Here is a 17,051-nt window from a genome sequence, read left to right on the forward strand (position 1 = left end):
CTGTCAAGTACTTTTTGTGTCTGTATAGTTTACACTTATAGTTTGTTTTTTGGATTTTTCCCCCCTCTCTGTTGTTTTTAAGATTTGCTTTTTAAAAGCTTGAGATTAACTGCTTTGCGTCCATAGTGCTTTGTGTCCTTCCCCCTTGTAATCCACTGGCAAGTCTCCTTTGTTTCTTACTGAGAACAGTCATTTGTTCAGTGCATTTAGTATTCAGTTATTCTAGGTGTTTGCATTTTTCTCTGATCCAGCAAAGCATGGTAAGCATCTGTTTAATTTTAGACTTCTGAGGAGCCCTGTTCAAGGGGACTACTTTGGGATCCTTTCAGGACTGAGTCTTTAGAAAATATTCCTCAAAAGCATCTAGAACAGTGCCTTAAAAATGAAGCACAAAATATCATAAATGAGTCAGAACTAACCAGCCCGTGTACATATTCAAACAAGAGGGAGTGAGGACTCTGGCACCAAAGGAAAACCAATAGATGAAGTCCAACCACTCTATCCAAAATAGAGCTCAGTCCTCAAATTATTATAAATGAAGGGGAAAAGCAGGGAAGTGGGCAGTATATAGGACAGTTCAGCCAAACCAGATGGATCTTTTCATGTGCTTTAAAGGCAGCCAAATGAGGGATTCAAGAGGACCTCTCCCAGGATGGTGTTCACAGTTATGGACCCTTAGCCATGGAGCCCTGCTCTTTCCTTGGTCCTAGGCATGAAGAGCAGACCTCAGTCAACCACATCTGCCAGGAAGCGATTATAAGACAGACACAATACTCATTCATGTCAGAGCTCTTTCTTTAGAAACGATGCAATCTGGAACTCTCAAGGCCTAGGATTGTACTATTTCAGGAGTAACAAGAGATCAGCTAATATGTTGCAATATGATTATGAGCTGGGAACAACCTAAAGGCTTTGATTTTGCAAAAGTATCTGTTCCTTAATATAAGAGGAGTTACTTCTCTAAAGCTGCCACATAACAGATAAGGATCAGGAATGAATTTGAGAGAGACTTCTATTCCCAGGCTAATGGATTATGGATGCTTTAAGAGTGAGGAAACCCATTCCCAGTGGAGTCAACGGGTATTTTACTTTGTGCTTCTATCGCTGTATATACTCGAATGGTAACTGCGTTAGAGAGAATTGTGTTTATACAGGGACAAAGGTCAGGACATACTGCCTCACTGCAGAAAGGGAAAGGAAAAATAAACCAGGAACACAAATGAGCTGGGGTTGATTAACAGTCAGGTAAATTGGAAACATGAATAGGAGCATCAGAATCCACTTCACACTGATCTGCCTCCACAGCTTCCTTGTTCCGTATCGTCAGAAGGCTTTTAAGTCTCTTCATTAACCAATCCATGCATGCTTAGGTGGGATTAAAATAACAACATGAATTCAAAGACTGGTGAACTCTTTGTTTAAAGGTATCGATTTTCTTCTCTGGGCCCGTGTTGCCCAGGCAATGCAAAGAAAAATAAAAAAGTCTCTTCTCTTGAAAGCAGCTATTACTTTGTTTCTCAGAAATGATTGTAGCCTTCTTCCTAATGGAACAAAAAGAGATGAGTCAAACATACATTTCTTTTCTCTGTCAGAATCCTCAAACACCTTCTGGCTAGAGGCAAATATGTAAAGAGCTTTAACAACTTTTTTGATTATAAGGAAAGGCTCAAATTTATTCTGAGAAATAGTTTCCAATAGAAATGGTAAATAATTGGTGTATTCAGGAGGCAGCCATGATGGCTTGTTCTTTATTATTCAGCATTTGCAGAACACAACATATAAAATAACACTGTCACCACCAAAAGCTCTTCTTTTATTAACACGTTTGAACAAGGGAGTTCCCTTTCCAGTTCAAACCAATGGTCTGTCTTATTTGGTGCTGTCTCAGACAGTCCTCAGTTCCAGAAACTTCAGAGGAAGGTTTAGCTGGCGTGTTGAAATGAACAAATATGCAATAACATGCCTATGGGGAAGTTTCTTCTTAACTCAGGGCAGTTAGGGAGTGTTTTTAATCCTGAAGAATGGAGGTTGAAATTATACCACTTAAAAATTGTATCCCAGCAAGTGTAATTGTAGATCTACTTTTATGCTGCTTATCATTACATGTGTAAAATCTAGGCAGCCTGATATGGGCCTACACCCACCAACACTATTCATCACCATAGTGTCTGAACCTGGCCACTAATGCAGTTCTCATGCACATCTGGAGTCCCATTAGTCAACTGTAGTGCAGGGTCAGGGCTTTATACAGTCTCTCAGAAAATAGCTCTGGTTTTGTTTTGTTTTGTGTTTTGTTTTTAAATGGTGAGCTATGTAAATGCCAAGAAAAAGAGGGAAGCCATCCTAACTTTGCACTCAAATTCAGCAGCCATTTAAAAAAGCCCTCTCTCCTTGGTTTTAAAATATAGTGGGTTTTTTGGTGAACGTACTAGAAACTCTTGCAAAATAGTGTTTTATAATGAAAACACTGCCGCATCTCTAATTTAATCCTGCTCTCTTAGTCTTAAAAAAAATTCTAAATAGGATTATTAAAAACATAGAAGGCTTAAAAAATATTATTCTGGAGAAAATGGTGTTTGCATTCTGCCCTTTTAATCACACTCTCTCTCCCTCTTGACAGTGCTCTTTAAGGGGAGAGAGACTTTCAGCTCCAGTAATTGCAGGTAGCGAAGAAATGACCATGTAGAGGTGAATTTTACAGTATTCTTTGCATTTACAAAAGGTGTAAAAGTCACAGTTGCAGGAGAGGGGGCACTTTCCCATCAGTTGATTTCAAACATCATAATGGTGTTAAGAAATATTGAACCAGCTGGAACATTCATTTCACTGAGTCTGTAGACTGACCCACGCAATTTGATTAATCTGGGACTCGTGCCATTGTAATCAGCTCATAAAGAGTTCCTGTTGTGTAAATAACAGCCCTTCAGTTACTGTAGGAAACAGGGCCATTTATGGGAATCTGTATAAATATGGACTGGAGCAGCCTAGGAGAATGAATGAGGTGCGGAACCTCCTGGGCAGCTATTAGGGACTGGCTCAGCAAAGAGTGATGCACTGTTGGAAGGAAGACTGTTACCCAGCCATATGTCCAGCAGAGGCCCAAGCTCCAATCAGGGGATTCAGTTTGAGAGTGCCCAGGCTCTGGAGGGGCAAGACATGAGACTGAATGTTAGGAACCATTAAGAAAGGGATAGACAATAAAACAGAAAATATCAATGCCACTGTAAAAATCCATGATAAGCCCACACCTTGAATACTGTGCGCAGTTCTGGTCACCCCATCTCAAAAAATGTGTATTAGAATTGGAAAAGTTACAAAGAAGGGTAACAAAAATGATTAAGTATCAGAGGGTAGCCGTGTTAGTCTGGATCTGTAAAAGCAGCAAAGAATCCTGTGGCACCTTATAGACTAACAGACGTTTTGGAGCATGAGCTTTCGTGGGTGAATACCCACTTCCTCAGATGCATGTCAGATGCATCTGAGGAAGTGGGTATTCACCCACGAAAGCTCATGCTCCAAAACGTCTGTTAGTCTATAAGGTGCCACAGGATTCTTTGCTGCTTTTAAAAATGATTAAGGGCAGGGAACAGTTTCCAAATGAGGAGACTTCTCAGCTTGGAAAAGAGATGACTAAGAAAGGAAATGATATAGGTTGATAAATCCTGAATGATGTGAAGAAAGTGAATAGGGAAGTGTTATTTGCTCCTTTACATAACACAAGAACCAGGGGTCACCTAGTGAAATTAACAGGCAACAAGTTAAAAACAAACATCAGGAAGTACTTCTTCACACAACACAAAGTCAACATGTGGAGCTCATTGCCAAAGGGATGTTGTGAAGGCTAACACTATAATAATGTTCAAAAAAGAATTAGATATGTTCTTGGAGGATAGATCCATCAATGGCTATTAGCCAAGATGGTCAAGGGTGCCCCTGGCCTCTGATTGCCAGAAGATGGGAATGGATGACAGGGGATGGATCACTCAATGATTGCCCGTTCTGTTCATTCCCTCAGAAGCACCTGGCACTGACCTCTGTCAGAAGACAGGATACTGGGCTAGAAGGACCATTGGCCTGACCCATATGGTTGTTCTTATAACCCATACGTGGAGAGTTTCTGGTTAAGTAGCTGACTGAAGGTTTCTTTGTCTTTTTCCATTAAATACATAAAACCCTCCAAAGGGGTCACTCTTTAATACTAGAAAGTCTGCTTGTACTAGTTTATACTTGGGGTAAGAGGAAACTGGGGAAGTGGCTCACCTGCAGCACCACACCTGACCACAGTGGGTGCACCAGAGTGACCTCCAGACCGTTACCAAATCCCCTATTCCTGTGTAGTACCTTGCCATCTACCCGTGCTACCTGTGTTCTGATCTCTAACTGGGAGTGGTCTACCTTCATATCCCTCAGCTCAGTACCCTCAGTCCCACCCTGCTTGCAGTTTCTCCAGCCTCACCCATCCCTGGCGTTTGAACCAGCAGAGCAATGGCCCATAAGAAGCCTGTGTATCATTGTGCAGGCACTTGGTCATCTGAATACATCTTTGTCTGAAGTGAGCAAAACTCATGAATTTAACAAAAAGGACATTGAGCCATATGAAGGTGTATCTATGCAAGACCAGTCATGGATTGAGTAGACCAGACAGCAGTGCAGGGAGAAGATTAAGGGGATCAAGGGGATCTACTGGAAGGCCAGCAATAAGGATAAAAGATTCAGTGATACCCCAACAACCTGTCAGTTTTACAGTGAATTGGACTATATTCTGAACACACAGCCTCATTTCACAATGGAGACATCTGTTTGGGACAGGTGTGCATTTAGAACCTGAATGTCTGCAAAGACATGACCACACCCCTACAGTAGCAGACCTTGCAGCCATAATGGGTTCTTTTGTGGGTTGTCTTTAATGACATGCCAATTCAAATGACCAGGAATCCACTCCAGCCCAAAGCACTTGCCTGTAGGCTGACAAATGTTGTGAAGCACACAACATGCCCCAATCACATGCATGGTGTTCAACATGCTGCAAGGCAGACAAGTCAGTAAACTGTGTCATCTTGCCTTTAGTCAGCCAAGGCACATTCCACCACAATCCTGCACTTCCTCATGCTGTAGTTGAACTGCATCTTGTCCTGTTGGCTTATATTAGGAGAAGGCTTCATCAACCAGGGCTGTAGAGAATATGTTGGGTCACCTAAAATCACACCTGGCAGGGACATCCCACTGATGACTGTTTTCTTAGGCGGGGAACAATATACCAGTTTGCCCATGTTGAAATTGGCCAAACTTGTGGAACTCCCTGGCATCAACGACCTGACAGTTCATCCACTATAGGTGTCCATGAATACACCATACTAAGAACGGCCATACCGGGTCAGACCAAAGGTCCATCTAGCCCAGTGGTCCACAAGCACCTACATGATAATCAAGTAGTATCCTTTCCTGTTAATATACTCACTTACTTCAAATGGCAGGCATAGGATGGGTACATGCGTCCCATCAATCACACCTGCACAAGTTGTGAATCCCACAATTATTTCAGGACTATTTTCAATTCTGACAAGCTTAGGGGACAATGCAGCATTAACTGCCATGACCAGTGTGTCAGTTGTAGATTTTCCAACCTCAGCCTGATTGCTAACAGGTTTGTAGCAGTCGGGGATGACATCAACACACTGCTGGACCATTAGTGACTCTCTCATCTGGGTGCACTGTTGCTCAAGTGCTGAGATAAACTCACACAGCTCCATGAATGTGCCTTTACCATAGGCGCTGACTCCGGGGCTGGAGCACCCACACTAAAAAATTAGCAGGTGCTTAGCAGCCGCTGGAAGCCAGCTCCTCCGCTCCCCCACAGCGCTTCCCACCTGTCAGCAGCCCTGCCGATCGACTCATAGACTTTAAAGTCAGAAGGGACCATTATGGTCATCTAGTCTGACCTCCTGCACAACGCAGGCCACAGAATCTCACCAACTCACTAAACCCTTAACCTATGTCTGAGTTATTGAAGTCCTCAAATTGTGGTTTAAAGACCTCAAGGTGCAAAGAATGCTCCAGCAAGTGACCCATGCCCTATGCTGCAGAAGAAGGCAAAAAACCTCCAGGGCCTCTGCCAGTCTGCCCTGGAGAGCAGACAGGGAAAGAGGCAGGATGGGGGAAGGGGTCGTGTGAGGGCGGGCCCTGGGGCGGAGTGAGGGATTGAGCACTCCCCGGGCCCAGAGGAAGCCAATGCCTATAGCCTTTCCTCATGGAAAGTTCTGGGGCCACTGCTGGTCCCACCAGTGTGTGCTTGTGTTCCTGGCCTAAGAGTGGCAGTCTACATGGGGGTCATCTGCCATTAAAAACATCTTCAGCTCAGTCCACACCTCCACATTCACAGAGTCCTAGTCAGTAACTGTTATGCCTCGCTGAGCTTAGTAAGTCACCATCCCAGTCTTCGCAGGCTTAAAACAGCTTCTGAAACCCACCCCCCACTCCCACCTGCACCTCCACCCCCCAGCCACTGTTTTCTGGCAAAAGGCATGAAAAAAAGACACTTCCTCCTAAAAAAGCAGCAGCTCTCAGTCCTGGTAATTAAGGATAGGAGGAGCCATAACATCAGCATGTAGCAGTGCACCACCATACCAACTGGGTCTCTGCCAGGAAATGAATTTTGCTGGCCTAGATCATGTCTTTCCATAATCCCAAGAGTGAACAGAAAAAACATGTGAATGTGAGCATAGAGTGTGAACATGGAATTGTAGTAATATGAATCTCAGGCTATTAGCCCAGATAGCTGTACTGCTTGTCGTGTCCACATACAGTGTTAACAAGGTTGGAGGCGTAATGGCAGAATAAGTTAGCACAGTAATGGGGTAGGCTACCACGCATTGACAAGCACGATTACTTACTCCATGGTTAGTATGCAGTGCAGACAAAGCCATGGCTGAGCAGGAAAGTCTATTCTCCTTTTGGGTTAAGGAGGCAGCATGGCTGTGAGTGCTGGCAATTGTAGAGTTTTCACTGTAATCTTCGTATGCAGAAGTAGCACTACTGCAATCACCATGGTTACCTACTCCCACAGCCAAAAATAGGAATGCAACCCAACGCTGAAGTATAATTGGCCTGTCCCAGTGATATTGTACATTACACATGTGCTTGACAACATTATGATTCTAATTGCTTTATTGCATAGGTCTGGTTTTAGATGTGGAAAAACACAGAAACTAATCAAATCTTTCCTGACCTGCAGACAGAAACAATTGAATAGAAGAAACCAAGTCCCTAAGCACCACTTATACCCTTAATGTAGGTCTCAAGTGGTGCATAGAGTATTCTGCAAGCCCTCTGCACTGGGGTGAATTTCACCCTACAGTCATACTTTGTAATACAAAATAATTGTTAGACCACTGGCAGAGGTAGTCAGGATCTTGTCTCTGGTACTGGCCAGCACAAGATCTTTCAGGAGCAAAGGGCAAGAAAACTCATGATGAAATAACGTGTACCAATTAAAAGGATCCAGAACACAAGCAATGCATCCCCATTAATAGTCACTGCCTGCGATTAGCAGCTGCATGATTAGGAAACTATCTGGAAGGACACTAAGGACGCAGAATGGTGAGGAAGAGGGAAAGTGTGAGAAAAGAGCATATGTTTATTGCTTTCTTTTTTTAATTACCCAGCCAGAGGGATGCCTTTTTCCCTCATTTTCTTTCCTCTCCTTATAATTCTGTTTTCTCCTCTGAAAAGCAACCTGTGACTAAGAGGGAGTCAAAGACAGTAACTCTAAGAAAGCAATTTTCTTCCATTCTAATTCAATTTGAGCTTTGAAAGTTCTTGAGAGTATGCATAGAAGCTAGTTGATGCTTTGGAAAAAAACAGATATAGTTTAAAACCCAATTAATGTATTTGTACAGCAAGTTTGCCACTAATCTATAGAAGTAGCAAAATTCTCCCGGCCGACTCTGTGATCTGGCCTGTTGTTTTGCTATTTTGCTATGCTAAATGCTGTTACAAACATCTGTCCATCTAAAATGGCCCCTCTGTCCTATGTTCTCTTACCTAAGCAAAGAGAGATTTAGACAGGAAGCAGACTTTTGCTATTTCCTGTTTGCTCAGATGTGCCAAGGAAACCATTGAGGAGGCAGAGCAATAGCACAGCAGACTGGTGCAAGTTTGGAACCCAGGGTCCAGTTATGGAAGACAGGAACATACACACTTCCTTGGAGTTTTTTAAGGTCAGGCTTGACAAAGCCCTGGCTGGGATAATTTAGTTGGGAATTAGTCCTGCTTTGAGCAGGGGATTGGACTATATGACCTCCTGAGGTCCCTTCCAACCCTGAGATTCTATGATTCTGTGGTAAAGAGGGCATGGTTTAGACTCTTTGGGACATTTCTCAAGCCAATTCACCCACCCCTACTTTCTTTTTAATCATCACTTTAACAGTACACAGAGCCGGCTCCAGGCACCAGCATCCCAAGCAGGTGCTTAGGGCGGCAATCTGCAAGGGGCGGCAGTCCGTCTGTTTTTGCCCCCAAGCAGCACGCCGAATTGCTGCCGGATGGCGCGCAGTCTGTGTGCCGTTAGGGCGGCACGCGTGTTTCTGTGGCGGCGGCAATTTGGCAGCAGCCTCTATGTTCAGCTGTCAGTGGCGGCGCAGCTTCTGTCTTCCGACTGAAGACAGAAGCTGCCGCTGAAATGCACATGCGCCCTAACGGCACACGGACTGCCCCTGCCATCAGCGGCGACAATTCAGTGCACTGCTTGGGGCAACAAAAACAGTAGAACCGGCCCTGACAGTACATACAATACCTGAAGTCCAAATTCATTTCAGTCTTCATGCAATGGCCCTTTTTAAAAAAGGGAAACGACACATTTTTTAAAAGTGTTGGCCAGCTCTTATGCAATGAGGTAAAACCCCAAATGTTAATTTGTTCTACATACTCTACGCGAATGTGATGTCTAATACTATTTCTTGCATTCTTAGGTGTTCTTTTCTAGCCATAAATTAAACTTAGCTTGTAAACATGCAATTTTTATCTTACATAACTCCTCAGTGTCAACTGCCAGAAAGGTATCTCAAAGGATCATAAGCGTTGTTGACATTACACTAGAAAGTCAAAGTCAATGATCCTGAAAAGGAAACGCTCTTTCAGAGTTTAACAAAGGAATAATCACATAAAATATACTCAATCCAGGACATTGCATAATCAGATTTCTAAAAAGCACTAAGCATATCACTTACCTATATAAAGATACACTTTTAAGATTTACACTGTGATAACTGAAATATTTATGTATTTTCTTTAGGTACTAATAATGCCACAGAGTCTTTAATTTAAAATTTGTTTGTAAACTTAACTTGTCTGTTCTCATTCATGCTGTTTATTGCTTTTTAAGTTATGAAAATGTGTTTATTTCTTAATTCACATGCACAAGCATAATGACATTGTCATGTCTGATGATTGGACATCTGATCTGGACACCTCTGCACATTCCATAACATAAAGGAACTGTGCTTCTGATAGCTGAACTTCTGCTATAATACCCACTCCACAAAATTCACTGAAGTCAAGACGTGCCGAATTTTGTACAGTGGTTACTTTTTGGGTGGTATAACTTCACCAGAGATCTGAGTGCTAATAAACGTATCATTTGTTTGAAAAAGCAATTTCTTAGATTTTCACATAATTATTCCTTTACAAACGTTTGATATCAGATAAATGCATTGAATTAGAGTCTCCCATCAAACTGGAGACTGTTATAGATACAGAAATACTGTGCTATTGTTGCCATAGGGATGGTGTGAGATCACAGCAATAATTGTGATTGGGATATTGGAAGAAGGGGGAATCCATGTGGCCATCTTGTTTTGAAAGGATGAAATTCACCCCTGTGCTGACCATGAGCCCAAGCTCAGACTTGGCACTGCAAAGCTGCCCTGTTAGGACAGCTGGAGATCTCTCTTGTCATAGGAAAATCACCATTTGCCTAAAGCTGGCATATCTTACAGTAAAGGGAGCATCTGGGGGATTGGTCAAGAATGGGAGGGACATGGCTGGAACACAGTGTGCTCTGCTTAACCTGTGCCAGCAGGATGGTGCCCGTGTGGCTTAATTTACATTGGGGGGCAAACTGGCCACAGCACTGGGGAAATGGAAAGGATATTTATAGCCACCTGTACCTCAACCCCTGGGTCTTGCACCAAGCACAGCATAGACAGATCTAAGGATCTGGCCCAGAGAAAATGAATGGAGCATAGGCCTTGTGCTGGTCCTCTGCACAGGAGTGAATTTTACCCAACAAGCAGTTTACAGCGTGAAAGTTTGAGACCCTCTGTATTACAGTAACTCCTGCGCCCAACAAAACTTCACCCCAAGCATTTATATTCTGAAAAATATAAATCTGTGGTGGGGGGAGAGAGGAGGAAGTCCTTACAAACATCTTCTATTTTAGTACTTTGATTATTTAGGCCGGATTGTGAATTCCTTGTGCTCAGTGTGAGTTACTCTCAAGAGTCAGCCCGTTGACTTCAGTGAGGCTGCTCAGCTGAATAAGTGCTCCCCAATTTGAGTAAGGCTTGCACAATGTCACCTAAATATTTGAAATAGCATAGGACAACACAGTCAGGAATAAACATAAACACAGCATAAATAGCGTTGCCAATTCCAAATCCCATGGAATTCTGTGGCAAAATTCCCATTGTGTGACCTGGATTTGACCCAAGATGAATGAACAGCTCAGTAATTCTGAGAAAACAATCACATTCCTTCCCAGAGAGAAAAGTCAGCACTCTGCTGTTCTATCAAGTACAAATATTTATTTTTTTAAAAAGTGAACATGCCAGGTGAATCTGCAGTTCTGCAGAAAAGGCCCTGGGGATTACAGTAGATGAGAAGCTGGATATGAGTCAGCACTGTGCCCTTGTTGCCAATATGGCCAACGGCATATTGGACTTATTAGTAGGAGCATTGCCAGCAGATCGAGGGCAGTGATTATTCCCCTCTGTTCAGCACTGGTGAGACCACACCTGGAGTATTGCTTCCAGTTTTGGTCCCCCAACTACAGAAGGGATGTGGGCAAATTGGAGAGAGTCCAGAGAAGGGCAACAAAAATGATTAGGGGGTTGGGGCACATGACTTATGAGGAGAGGCTGAGGGAACTGGGGTTATTTAGTCTCAGAAGAGAAGAGTGAGGGGGGATTTGATAGCAGCCTTCAACTATCTGAAGAGGGGTTCCAAAGAGGATAGAACTAGACTGTTCTCAGTGGTGGCAGATGACAGAATAAGAAGCAGTGGTCTCAAGTTACAGTGGGGGAGATCTAGGCTGGATATTAGGAAACCCTATTTCACTAGGAGGGTGGTGAAGCACTGGAATGGGTTACTTAAGGAGATGGGGGAATCTTCATCCTTAGAGGTTTTAAAGGCCTGGCTTGACAAAGCCCTGGCTGGGATGATTTAATTGGTGTTGGTCCTGCTTTGAGCAGGGGATTGGACTAGATGACCTTCTGAGGTCTCTTCCAACCCTAATATTCTAGGCTTCTATGAACAGGCTCATAATACAGATTCAGCTTGGGTAAGTATTTACCTCCATTGATCACAGACCATAGCATAAAACAACCAAGTTGTGAAGGGAACTAAATAAGCAAAGTACCAAATTTTCAAAAAGTGGCCTGTAAATTATCACCTTGTACATTTCTACACATAGGTATCTGTGAATGTAAATCCTACTTCTCATGCAGAAAATGACCATCCTTTCACTCCAATCTCCCCCCAAAAATACACATCTGAGAAGCCACTGAAAGATATGAAGCTCTCTACAGCTGCCTTGAAAGGAGAGCAGGGAGCAGTACTATCACAGTGTCAGGGAACTGATTGGTTGCCAGTCTCACATGCATCTCGGGATATGATAGCTGCAGAGAAATTGTATAAGCAGCAAAATCCTGTGGCACCTTATAGACTAACAGACTTAGTCTGTTAGTCTATAAGGTGCCACAGGATTTTGCTGCTTTTACAGATCCAGACTAACACGGCTACTCTTCTGATACTTGAGAAATTGTATGCACAAATTGAAAAGGAGACAATAAGTATGGTGTATGGATGTACAAGATTTTATGACTTCCGTTTTGGTCATAGGCTCAAAGCAGAAAAAACACCTGGGATACAGTGACTACTTTTGAAAAGTGAAAGTATTATGACAGACAGACACTGTTTTTGACCATGAGACTGAACAATCTGTTACAGACAAGGACTTGTCTGATGAGGGTTTGCAATGCAGCATATTAAAAAGATTGCTGAAATGCCCTGGGAGTCTGATGGAGACATGTTATGTTGGGTGAAAGAAACTTGCAGGGCTGCTAAGTTAGTTATTATATTTGTCATAGGTGATTAGCTTAATTTAATAGTGTTTTAGTTCAGTAAAGGGATCTAAACAAGGGAAGATGCTATAGAGTAAATCATGTAGGTAGTGCAAAGATGCCACACTTCCTGTACACTGTAGATGCCATTTTTGTTTTCCCTGTGACCCTCCCTGCTGGGACCAGAAACAAAGAAGCCCAGGATACGGGAGTCACAGGCTGCAGCTACCCAGAGTGGTAGGAAGTTTGTTACCTCACTGTTGGATAGGGTAGCCTCTCACACATTTCCAGAATACTGGACATTCTGGTACTTCTGGGACTAGCTTGTCCCTGCCTCTGCTGGCGTGACCTCGCCCCTGCCAGTGATCTCACATGCACAGTAAAAATCACTTGTTATAAAGGCCATCCCCTATCGGATGCCAGTCAAAACTACGTCTCACCACAGTCACTTTGCCTGAGCCCAAAATTTGCTACCAGCTGGGCACGTGACAAAGGTGCTTGAGGGTATAGACTGAAGTGGGTATATTCACGGTCAGTCCTTTGTTTGGGCCTACAACTGTTAATGAGCTGCTATGGGCCCACTCAGCCCTGCCCTGTTACACCTGCACTCACTGCCAAGCGATGAAGAGGTGGTTAAAAAGGGAAAAGGGCAGCTCAGGTGGGGTTGAGTGCAGGTCTCCTATCCTTTGCTCCTTGAGGATCTGCTCCTGAGACTGTCAGAAGGAAGGAAGGTAGGTCGGTCGGTCGGTCGGTCGGTCAGTCATAGCAGTATTGTATTTGTTTGTTTGTTTCAAAAGACTACTGGGGCTTTCTGTGCTACCTGGTTCTGGTCTAATGAGACTGTATGGATAACCCTGACCAAGGAGGTGGGGAACTTCCTCAATAAACTCTGTAGACTTTTGTACCCTGCTTGAATTTACCCTGGGATTTGTCTTAGAGCCTGAAGAGCATGGACATAAAGTTCATGCTGTGATTACTTTTAATCTAGGAGATAAGTGGCTAGAACATGGGCAGGGTATTTGTAGATGCATTAAAAAAAAATCCAATATTCTGCTTTCCTGACATGTGAAGCTGTATATGTATAGGGAAAGCAGAGTATCAGTTACGAGTTGTCCTACAGATCTGAGTATTTTGTCACTTCAAAATCAAATATAACCAGTTAGCTTTGAAGAGATACTTTTGCTTGCTTTTAATCTCTTTTCAAGCTGTAAAACAATATAAAGCACAACAATTATGATATGAGAGTATGTGTTAAGTCTCTCTAAATTAATTGTTGGATGTCTCCACTTTCTTAGGTGCTTAACCTGAGACCCCTTTAAAGGGCCTGACTCTTCAGAAAGTGCTGAATGTCCACCCTATGAAAATCAGGTTCCTTTAAGATGTCTCCAGTTTGGAAATCCAACAACTGACCCCCCCCCCCCCAAATCACTAGTCATGCTAGAGCAAGGGTAGGCAACCTATGGCACGTGTATCGACGGTGGCACGCAAGCTGATTTTCAGTGGCACTCACACTGCCTGGGTCCTGGCCACTGGTCCAGGGGGCTCTGCATTTTAATTTAATTTAAAATGAAGCTTTTTAAACATTTCTAAAACCTTATTTACTTTACATACAACAATAGTTTAGTTATATATTAGACTTATAGAAAGAGACCTTCTAAAAAGGTTAAAATGTATTACTGGCACACACAACCTTAAATTAGAGTGAATAAATGAAGACTCAGCACACCACTTCTGAAAGGTTGCCGACCCCTGCTTAAGAGCCATCTTTATTGCAAACTCTTCATTTTAGTGACACCTAGTGTCCTAAATTAATTTCTGTGGAAGTCAGTGGTGTAAGTGAAGATAAATGCAAAACCAACAAGGTCTTGCAGACTGTTTTGACTTTTTTTTAACATGTAAGCGCAGTAAAAGAATTCTCATACTGAGCACCAGCCTCTCACCAATACGCCACAAAACTCTAAGCAAATATAAATATGTACAATGCTTTAAACTGAACCATTTTTTTCTTAGTATGTTGGGGAACAATTTCCTATTCCCCTTAAAATGGAAAAGAGGCCTCCCTTAACTAACCCAGCCAGTCTTCCTTTTGTTTAATACTGAACATTGGCATAGTAATGTTAATGCAGTACAAAATCATAGGCAGTGAAGTCTAGTAGATGAAGCATTGGACTAGGAGTCAGAAGGGTCCTGTTCTGCAGCTGACCTGTGGATTGACCGCTGGGCAAGCTACAAGTCTTCTCACATTATTTGTGTCTATGTAAATAGTAAACTCCGTGGGGCAGTGACTGTTTCTCCCTATGTGTTTGTACAGTGCCTAACACAATGGGACCTTTATCTTGGTTGGGACCTCAACCAATTACTGTAATACAAATAACAGAAGTAGTAGTTCTCCACAATTTTTTTTTCTTCCTCTTCTTTTTTTAAATTTTAATCAGTGACGTTGAACACCAGAGACCAGATTAAGGAAAAAATCTTGCTGGAATCTCTTGATTTTACATCAGTGATAGAAGAGTCAATTAATAACTCCTGTAACTCTCCCCAAGATGAGTAAATATAGTAAAATACTTTTAAATATAACCTTTGGCAAAGTGCAAAGCAGTCCCAGTTGTACAATTATAACATGACTCTATGGGGCTGTTAAAGCAATTACTTTCTTAGAACTGAATTTTGTTTGATAATGCTACAACTATGGTTCAGCATGGGTGGAATTTAAAAAAATAAACCTGTTGAGCCAGTCTGATGACCTAGAAGTAACACTGAACACTGTCACCTGGAGGATCTAGCTTAAGAGCAGGGTTCTCACTCAGTGGAATAATGTTAGTTTCCGATCATTGTCCCTTAGAATCCAGCAAAAGAACCACTAGCTATTGGATCACTTCCTAGTTGATCCTCTCTGAAAACAGCTGTTTTTATTTCCTGGAACCTGCTTATAACATTTGTAAAATCTGCTAGGGCGCAATAGATGCTAGCTTGTTTCCAGGCAGATTATGTCAAGGACACTGGGGCATATATTATGATTATGTATATTGCAACAGTACCTAGAAACTCCAGCCCCACTGTGCAGTTGAAGGTAATTATATGTTTGTGCTAGTGCTATCAGCAAGGTGGAGATCTGCTTACAATAGTCTGTTTTTACTGTATTCTAGTTATAATGAATAATCATGTGTCTAAAGCACAGAACTTGATGACCTTTTGTTTTTATTCTGTTCTGGACTGCAGGCAGGTCATTTATGCCCCCGTTTTCTTACCTTAGTGCCTAAAGTTAGGTACCAAAATCCTTATCTAAGTAAGTGGATTTGCAGGTGCAGAGCACTGCTGAAAATCAGGACACTTATTTAGGTGCCTACAGATTTAGGTGTGTAGTCTTCAGCACCAAGTATTTGAATACTTTGATCCAAGTTCTGACATCCTCCAATCCTGACCTTTCTTCATGCACTGGATTCTGGATCTTCTTCCCAGGGCTATCAATAAGAACTTTGCCATTGATTTCAGTGGAAGTAGGACTATCACTATCTATAACCTTTAACAGGGAATCAGATACCTGACTCTTCAGGGTATTTCATTTCGAATCCCATTACAGCTGAATTTAGTGTGGTTGGCATGATGCTTCAACACTGAGATAACAAAGCCTATTGCGCATTTGCACTTACAGCTCTGAAGGTAGTTAGGCAGCTATCCTCCACAGTTGGAGAGAATTACCCTGGCTACAAGTATGAATCCATAATTGATGTGAAAGGGAATTTTCAAAAAGAATAAGGTTTAATTTTTCGTTACTCAAGGTCAACAGACTAATTGATGTGAATCAACTGCTGTCTTCATAAATTATTCCAATTGTGTAAAGGACAGTCACCCTGGATGCCAGACTTCTGGTCTATCATTTTGGGAGACACTCTTCACAGTGCTCTGTCTAGTCAAGAAATTGATAAAACTAACCTACAGTACAAATACCAGGTTACAGGAATTCAATTGTCTGCAGCCCCATCGCACTCCAATTTTTCATACTAATTGATAGGAAGAAACATGTCTTATGAGAAATGCACCTGGACTTGGACCTCACAAGAGGTTCAGCTGGATCAGCTGCAAATTCCTAACTCATCACTTGGGAAATTCACTTGGTGTATCTCCATTTTCCCATCTGAAAAATTGGGATACTATTTCCTCCTCACAAGAGTAGCAAGCTGTGATGAAGTGAGAATCTTCTGAGATGCTTTTGATTGCTATGTGTGCATCCATTTACTTCTGGACTTTGCATTGGTAGCCAGTGGGTACAAAAGTTTTAAAGCTGCTCTATGGCAGAACAGGAGGATGGGATGGAATGAATAGGTCACTAAAAGACTGATTGAGACTGACCTGTCAATTGTCAAGACACTTACTTACACCTAGGTAGCAGTAACAAAGAGGAAGGAGATTTCCCCCCACACTCACCAGAGAAGCAAAGGTCCCAGCTCAGAAATAATGGACCCAAGGTATCAGTACTGGGATAAGAGTTGGTGTCCGTAGCAAACTAGCAGCACTGACCTGGGATTGACAGAAACTGAGAGGCAGAACCAAAAAGGGATTCCATGGCTGGGTGGAACACTGGATTGGCATTAACTTTTTTCCTCTATGCTAACGAAGGATTTTCTGACAATGTTTCAGTTGCCTAACGAATCCTGGTCTGTCTTGAGAAGGCTGCCTGCTGTCACTGCAAATACTTAGTGAGATGCACTGGCCCCT

This window comes from Gopherus evgoodei, chromosome 6, assembly GCF_007399415.2.
Source record: "Gopherus evgoodei ecotype Sinaloan lineage chromosome 6, rGopEvg1_v1.p, whole genome shotgun sequence".
Classification (NCBI taxonomy): domain Eukaryota; kingdom Metazoa; phylum Chordata; order Testudines; family Testudinidae; genus Gopherus; species Gopherus evgoodei.